The 9101-nt window shown below is 38.7% G+C and overlaps 1 long non-coding RNA gene across 1 annotated transcript in view; it reads left to right on the top strand.

Annotated features, from left to right (window-relative positions):
* LOC106010489 (uncharacterized) overlaps window positions 1-7070 on the top strand; it is a 129749-nt gene extending 122679 nt beyond the window's left edge. Inside the window, exon 4 of the long non-coding RNA XR_015439529.1 lies at window positions 2543-7070. This is a non-coding gene — a long non-coding RNA (uncharacterized LOC106010489). The remainder of the gene's footprint in view (window positions 1-2542) is intronic.
* Window positions 7071-9101: the final 2031 nt, after the last annotated feature.

Below are 9101 nucleotides of genomic sequence, written 5' to 3' on the forward strand. Positions count from 1 at the left end.
ATTAGGTGGACATTACTGATGATGTCACTAAAAAGCACACAGCTAGAGCTGCTTTAACACTTGATGGATTCAGTCTTCCAGCCGTGTCTCCTGGAGGTGGTTTCTCTCATCTCTGGTTCTGTCTTCTGCTCCACTCAATATAGTCTTAGCACCCAAGTGGTAGCTTCAGTGGCTTCAATTCTAATGTTTTCTCTTCTTTAAGTCAAAAAGGGAAGAGAATTGGACCCTTTCTCAAGTTAAAAACAAAACCAAACATTCAATTGTTTTTCATTGGTTTTGTCTGTTAACCAGTCACAGTGGGACTGATTGCACTGTGGTGGTTGGCTTAACCATGGTGATGTGCGGTGTCACTCAGGCCAGTAGTACAACCTTATCTCACCTGTGGACTGATGTAGGGGAGCAAGAGTTCTTCAAACAAAAGCAGAGACTGTGCTAGAAGAGGAAGGTGGATGTTGAGAGGGAAAAGTCTCTGAGAGTCTGGACATTCTTCCTCTGGTAGTCTGGTTCTCATTATGGTTCATACTTTTGCTAAAATGTCTTTGAGAGGTTCAAGTAGGTGGTAATAAGGATGACATATCAGCATTGGAGCCAGGACTCCTGGATTCTAGTTTTTGCTTTACCAGCTGTGTGACTGATTTAATTCTCCCCTCAGACCCTTCAAACCATCACCTATAAAATACAGCATTAGAACAAAATCTTCTCTAAGACATTTTTCAGCTCCAATATGTGGGGTTTCTGTGAAGTTCATATTGTTCAATTAATGCCTTTCCAGAAGGGAGTGGCAGTCAAGTAGAAATTCCCTATTGGAACCAAAGCTTCAGAAATGTAAAATGTCAATATGAATTTCTTCCTGTATACTTTTTTCTTTCTTGTACCTAATAGAATACCAAAATGCTGCATTTTTAACTATGGCTTTTACTGCTCTTTTGGTTAATCTTGCAGTGAAATTGTACTGTTGCACTTGGGACCACATCCCCATTACCATAACAATAGACTGGATAAGTCTTAAGTACTAAAAAGTGATGATTGTTAATATAAAATCTACTGGAAACCAATTCTTTGAAACACTTTGCCCTTTCTTTAGCAATCATTTTATTGAGAAAAAATTTAATCCATCTGATCATGATTTAGTTTCTATTGACTCAACATTTTTTCTCAGCAGAAGTGATTTAACTTCTAAAAAGTATTTAAGGAGCACCTTCAACATTCTTTTTGCCAGCACAGAGAAAAATCACACTTTATTTTTCCCTAGAAAAAATGGATTCGCAAAAAGTTTCTAGACCAGAACTATGAATGGTTGAGTTGCAGTCTTGGATTTAAACAAAGGAAAATGTTTTCTTCTTTTGATTCAGTGAGGAGGCAAAGATGATATCGGTTGAGACACACTGGTCCTACTGTACCAGTTGTTTGTGGCCAGTGTCTGTTCTGATTGGTGGGTCTCTTTGGCACATTTGGAATATCATTCTGGTGAGGCTCTAGCCCTCTCCACAACTGGCAAACGTTGTTCTGTTTCCTGATATTCAATGTCTGGATGCAGTGTGTACCTTATTGATAGACACTTTTATCACCACCAGAACCCCGTATGTGTTATCCCACTCAACTCTGCTCCAGACATGAGCCTAGAGAGGGAGAAGCCAAGAAGGAAACTGACTGGGGCATGGTGGCCTCTGATTTGGCCATGGTCTGGTGGGGGAATCTGTTTGAAACCCTGGTTCTCTTTGTGCCTTAGATTCCTCAGGGGTGAAATAAAGACACTGGGCTTTTAGGACTTAATTCCTTGTATGTTCTCAAATGGTAAACAGCATGGCAAATATAAATTTTAGGTATCAACTTGTATTTACAAAAACTTTCTTTATTTTAGTTCCAAGTGATGAAATCAAATTTTAATTGCCAAAAATAACCACAACAGTGTATCTGGTTTCATGTGCAGCACAAGAACTCGCTCTTCCTTCATCAAGAGATGGAGTCTCTGGTGCAGCATATCTGTCATCCCAGACCTCTGACAGGTTGAGGTAGTAAGATTGAAAAGTTGAGTCCTGCCTGGACAACTTGAGGACTTGGTGAGACCCTGTCTTAAAAATTTCTAAAAAGCTAGGGATGTAGCTCATTGTGAAAGTCCTATCTTTAATCCCTAGTGATACATGCACTCACACACACACACACACTCACACACACACACACACACACACACTAAAAACAAGGAGATAGTCTCTTTCTCCTGCCCATGAGTCTGAGCAGGCTCTTGTGACAACCTCAACTATTACACAATGCAAGGTTGAAAGGCAACTTTATTAGTGATTATGTTGTACCATTATCTCAGGCAAACCAAAACATTGTTGTCATAAGTAACATTTTAGTTAGAAACCCTGCTATCATAGCTGGAAATTGAAATGCTCAAACTCCCCACCTCCCTTGTTCTCAGGTGGTCAGATGTTATAGTTCTGGTCTATGAGTAAAGGCAGAAATCTCTGAAAAGGACTTGGCCTCCTAAATAAATCAACACAAGAGGAAAGACATGACCTCTGCCCCTTCTCTCCTGCAGATGTGGTGCTTACAGACACATCAGTCACTTCATTCAGATGAAAGCCAAATGCCCAGGCTGGTGAAGAGAAAGATGGAAGAGATGGAAGGATACTGACATATTGCAATTCTGTGAACCTGCTACAAGTGCATAGCCTCCTTACTTGCAGACTTTTTGGAACATGAGCAAAATTAATCCTAGCTTGGAATGGAGAGAATATCCACAGGGCAATTCTGATAGTTAAATAAGAAAAGGATTATAAAATAATTGATAATGATTGAAAAGTAATCGACACATAATAAGTGCTCAAAAGCTGGTAACTACATATATTGTATTATTAACTCAGTTTAACTTGTGTGAGTTTCTTTGTTTTCCTTCTAGGAGAAGAAATGAGTGCGGAAGGTTGAGGAAAGCCAAGCAATGTAAAAATGTCTACTCCTATAAGCTTTATAAGCTTTATGAAACAATACATTATATAATGGGAATTGGCAACATTTTTCATGCTTTCAGACTAACTTGGTTCTACCAAACAGAGAGGTGGTCCCTGTGGGTGAAGTTGGGTTGCAGATATATTTGTGCCAGGGAAAAAAGGTTGCTCCCTTTGCTATCTCAGTGTGTGCCTAGGAAGATGCTGATATCTCAGAATTTGTGAAAGTTTCCCATAATTGAACCCAGAAAGGCAATCATTTGGTTTGGAGAGTCAGAAATATTTTAAAAGAAGCATTTTGGTTCTGAGATTGTCACACAATGTACAAGACAGAAATCCTCATATTCAAACTTTCAGAGTGGACTAGTAATTAAATCCCACTTGAGGTTATTTTCCAACATGTTCTAGAGAAAGAGATATGTTTCTCTTATTCCTGGGAGAGCATGGCCTATCTTTGGGCCAAGCAGGTTTTCTATAGCTTAGGAGGGTGTCTTAATTGTGATTTCCTAGAAGCAGAGTCTAAGACAGGACTTTGGGTTTGTGTTATGGCTGTGCTCTTAGGAGGGAAAGAGTAAATGAAGGAGAGATTCTAAGCAAGGATGTGGTCTCATCTGGAGTCTAGTGTCTGCCTGATTCCATGGGAGCTCTGGAACATGAATTGTTCCAGAGTTGAGCCACCTTGAAGCAAGAGGATTGGTCTTCTGTACTCTCCAGTCAGTCCAGTGACTGTGAAGTGTCTCCAGTTGGGAGGGAAAATGTGATGAATCAGGTGAGACTCCTTGTCTTCTGAGGCCAATTCTCCAGAGAAGGAGGCAGCTATGAGCCATTAGTAGCCGTCACTGATAGCAGTGGGGAGATAGATGTGCTGGCCTGTTATAGAGGATCTGGGAGAGACATCATTATAGTTTCCTACGCCGGAAGACTTTGTTTGAAGTCAGTTGTGTTTTTGTGTTTTGTGCGTGTGTGTGATGTGTGTGATGGAAGATTGAATCAGGGTCTTAGTACTGAGCTACATCTCCAGCCTCCTTTTTCAATTTTTAATTTTAAGACAGGGTCTCAGTAAGTTGCTAAGTTGCCCAGGCTGGACTTGAACTTGCAGTCCTCCTGCCTCAGTCTCCCAGAGTGCCAGGATTACAAGCATGTGGGGTTACAGCCACTACACCTGGCTTACCATGTGTCTGTTCTCACTGCTTTAAACAAGAATGTGTCTGTACTTGCATCCACAGGGTTAACATCCTGAAAAGACTTTACCTCCTGTCTCTCAAGCTTGACTAATGAATGAATGCTCTCTTAAGAGGAGAAAGTTGTCTTAGCTTCCAACTTTGGCTTAAGTTGTTTTTGTGAGAACTTTACTTAAATATGCAAACCTAAAAATATTAATAAACGTCCTATGCTTATATTTCTTTAAAAGATATGAAACCTAGACAAATTAAAAATTTAAAAGTATGAGACCATAAGAAATCAAATTGACAACATAAATTCAATGTGATGGATGATGCTGTTTTGCTGGAACTAAATTACGAGTTTCAAAGTAAATATGTGACTGTGAAATTGGACAGATTGTCTCACACATTTCACAGGGCTTCTGTTATAGGCTGCCATGGGAAGGACCAACGTCCCACTGCTCCGCTCTCATGGAGGTTCTGTAAACCCCTACTTTGTATAAAGGTTCTCTGATGTTTATGTGGCAAAATGAATTACGTAACCTTTCATATTATTGGTCTCTACTCTAGTCATTAGTCCACAATAATAAAAGATACACATTTTGTCACCATTGTGATCCTGAGCCAAAACACCGCCATCACTGAAATCTGTGGCTATGCTCAGTGAGTAAATAACTCGTAGCATACTTGCATAATTATATCAAAATGAAAGCACAATATTTTAACATTTATTCAATGAACTCTTTTAAGGTACTTAAGGTCCTCAGAGACTATGTCTGCAAAGTCCTTTGACACGAGGCAGTAGGTCTTTCATGTGAAACTGGAACACATGTGGAAGTTCATCTGTGTGACAATACTTGAAATAACTGCTGACTGGGACAAGGGGCCAGCATGAGAATGGTAGGAAAGTGGAGGGTGAAGAACGGATAGTGTGAAAGGCTACAGAATGAGCTCTTTGCACCCTATCTCATTACAACTTTTCTGACTTAATTTAATGAAGTGGCCCTTATTGCCTGATGGTTCTGAATACAGAGGCTGCTCCTTGCGAGTGTGAACTTCCTGCCCTTGCCATTGACTGACCACATGGTGTAGCTGCACAGAGCCATGGGCTCCTGCTTAGGAGAGTAGGGCAAGTGAGTGGGGATGCTGGAGTTTCTGCTGCACACTGAGCAATTTCAGCATTACCATGCTGCCTCTCTGTTATTCCAGCTGTGGATGCTCAGGGACCAGAGGGCTTGTGCCACTGCCCAGGAAGGTGCCTGGCTTCCTCATCTCCCCTATTTGTTTGGGTTTTTTCCCAACAAACTCGATTCCATGAGGTAATCTGAGCATATCTTTGCTTCACCACCTGAAAGGTCCTAATGAAGACAGGATAGGAGATTCTCTGCTGTCAGTGCTTGGTGAAATTTGAGCCCTCATTCAGGAAGGAGACCTGAATTGAATCTCAGAGAGCCCAATGTGAGCCAAGGTGGGTTACACTGAGTCTGAGGGTACAGGGCAGTCATTAAAACCCAAAGTTTTAACATAGAGGGCAAAACGGAAGGGAAAAGCAGGTAGGTAACTATAGGAGCACAGCTACAGGGTCTCTTCCAGATCAACCCTGACCTGACATTAGAAAGTAAGGAGGTTAAGTGCTGTGTTACAGGTCTTATTCATTTACTGGACACTGATTTAGTGATCAGTGTTCATTAAAGGCTGGATATTGTGCTAAGTTCCATAAGAAAGACAGACAGTCATGAGCAGCCCCTGACCTCAGGGAGTTCTGGGTTTGAAGGGGAGACACAGGGGACAAACAGCTGTTGATGATACAGTAGACCAACAGCTGCTGATGAAAGGAGAGGCATGGGATGTGGGATACCTAATTTAACCTGGTGCAACAGGGCAAGCCTCCTGGGATGACAGACACAGCAGGCAGGCAGCACATGAGTCCTCTTCCACTGCTGTATTGGTCCCACTGCCTGGGCCAGAGCTCACAGCTTACTGGGGATGGAAGAGCACCAAGGAATCCCAAGAAAGAGCTCTGGCTCAACCTTGATGTTCTTTCAGTGATTTTAACTGGAAGAAGAAATTGACTAAAAACATTCTCAGCCAGGTAGCCAGCTGCTTTTATTTCAAATCATCATTCACATCATGGCCAGAATGTGTCCTAGATCTCCTTTCTCAAGATTTTATAACTCAGCTTTTTTTCCTTATAAAAGGTGAAAGATTTACATGATCTGAAGAGAAACCAGAGTATTTTTTTTCCTTATAAACTCAAATTCTCTGCCAACTTTTAGGACAAATTCTACCCCACTTGTCTTATCTTACCTTATTGGTCACAGATGCTGCTTCAATTCATTGAAATCATAAGAATTAAGACAATTCTACTTCATAGCGATCCCCCGGCATTCATTTGAGAATGAGTAAATCCATGCTGTGTGATGTGGAGAACTCTAGAGGAGCCTTAGGACCAGTACCATCAAAATCACCTGGGAATTTGTTAAAATTTGCAACATCTCGGGCCCAAATCCAGACCTAGTAAATCAGAACTTGAATTTTAAGAAGATATTCAGGTGATTCTAGTGCATATTAAAATTTGAGAAATTGTTCTAAAGAGATAGTATAAATTAACTCTAAGTGACATATAGGTCACCTACATTAACTTTAGCAAGCATAGTCGCACTTTTGAATTTCTTTTACTGAATAAAAAGAACAAAAACTTCTCTTATAGTTTTTGTGACTGTTGCTGATGGACAATTACAGCACTTTGGGAGTTAATTTGCATAATAATGGTGTCATTGCTACCTTCTTCAAGCATGCTCAGGATTCGTACAATAAAATCTCCACAACTAAATACAAATGTATCTTAAACACAAAAACATATAAACACAATAAAATGTTTAGAAAATTGTAAATGCATTGAAAATATAAGTGCTAAATGCACATTAACAAAATTAATTGACAAAGTATTCAAAAATTACATGAGAAAGAAGCAATCATTAATAATTTTAAAATGTATTTTGCTCATTTTAAGAATAAAAATGCTAACTATAAAAATCAGGCAATATGTGCAAATGACATAATTGTGGGCATATTTTTCTGCAGATTTTTCTGGCTGCTAAAATGACTTTGTATGTTCTCATTAAGGAATATGAGAAAGATTTTTTTAAGTTTTCAAGTAATTGTATAAATGCTTTTCATATTTGAGAGAATCTTTTAAAACAACTTTTAGAGAAAAAATATATAGAGAGAGAAATGAGTGAGCTGTATATTTTATTTGAAAGAAAGCATCTCAGGTTTGAAAGAAAGCATCTCAGGTTGTCTTCTTCGGTTTTATCTTGTACTGCAAGGTACTTCAAGCAGGGCTACCTGTTCCAATGGCAAAACTGTCAGATTTATGTAACACTCAAGCCGAAGCCTTCGTACTAGATAAGAATTATTCTTGTGAATGAAGCTTTACTTTATCAATTGTCATTTTCTTTTCTTGAGGATTTTGTAGTTTTAGAAAAAAGCCTTTTAAACAAAAAAACTTTTTTCAATACAAATTTGAATCCAGCAGAGAACTTTTCAAGTATTCAATCAATATGCAAATAATTTTTAGATTTGACTTAGATTCTCAAGTAATGGTGTCACATCAATAAAAATGCCTGAATTTTTAGTAGCATATGTTAGAACCCAAAATACACAAGCCAAAAGTGTAGTCAATAAGAACTGTAATGATTATCAGTACTGACAAATCAGGTGGAGGTTAATGTCAAAGGACTTAACTGAAACAGAAGATCAAAAGATCATTGAAAAGAATGACACTGTGGAAACTATTTCTCCCAGCTTTTACTATGCTAAAATTCTCCATTCATTCATCTTGAATTAAAATAAAATTTTTTGTGACAAATCACTCTCAATTTTAGGTCTAGTCTAATATGCCTAGAACAATGATATATGTTAGTGTTTGATATTGGGAAGTCCACAAGGGAAAATAACTTATCTTCCATCTAAACTTCATTGATTCTTATTTTAATAAACTTCAACAAGACAAGCACATGTGGAAACCAAAGTTATGTTTTATTTAACATAAGAAATGTTTGTAAAAACTCACATTAGTGTGCCTTTCATATATTCTTGTGATTATTTTAATATTTTTGTTGAATCTGTTTTCTAGGAATGAATCCTAATGTATCACTTTTTACTTGCAGGAAATAGTTTAATTTATCACGAATATGACTTACAGCTTTCTTCCAGGATCTAACTGAGCCTCAAGTTGAAGGTTGTCTGAAGGTTACCTGTGTAAGGGGGAACTGATACATACCCCAATTTTTTTTCTTCCCAAAGTTACAGTGAAAACCCATAGAATATATAGGAAAAGTCTTTCTGTACTCTGGGTTTTTTTCTCCTAGACTTCATTATCTTTTTTCTGTGTCTCACATGAAGATGTTTAGGGGCAGAATAGCTAAGCCCATCCACACAGTCACCACATTCCCTGGCTTTGAATTCTTTATTAACCAGTCTCAATCTATGGGGCTTAGGCAGGCCTGTGGACTCTCTGTGTCTCCATTTGCTGATATATAGGATGAGGAGAATCACAATGGTATCTCACTCATAAGTCTGTGATGTGGATTAAGTGAGATGCATATACAGAGCACTTGCAAGAGTCCCAAGTACATGTCAAGTGCTATGTGTGTTTATGATGATGATGATAATGATGAATGCCAGAGAATTTGTGACAGGGCCCTTCTATTTTTGTTCCTGTGCTCCCAGAAAGAACTGAAAAAAAGAGCAGAATTTCTCATGTATATCTTTAGAAGCAACAAGATGTGCAGAAAAGGCATACAAGTTGGATTCACACAAGCCTAGATTCATATATCATCTCTTACTAGTTGTTTATACAAGGACATAGGGTGTATGTTCTTTCAGCTTCTGTTTTCTCATTTGTGGGGGACAAAAGTTATCTACCTCAAAAGATCTTTATTGATAGTAAAATAAGTTAGCCTATGTAAAGCATCTAACACTTAGG

This window comes from Heterocephalus glaber, unplaced genomic scaffold, assembly GCF_053883595.1.
Source record: "Heterocephalus glaber isolate CG9 unplaced genomic scaffold, H.glaber_assembly_v1.0 deba00001472, whole genome shotgun sequence".
In the NCBI taxonomy this organism is placed as follows: domain Eukaryota; kingdom Metazoa; phylum Chordata; class Mammalia; order Rodentia; family Bathyergidae; genus Heterocephalus; species Heterocephalus glaber.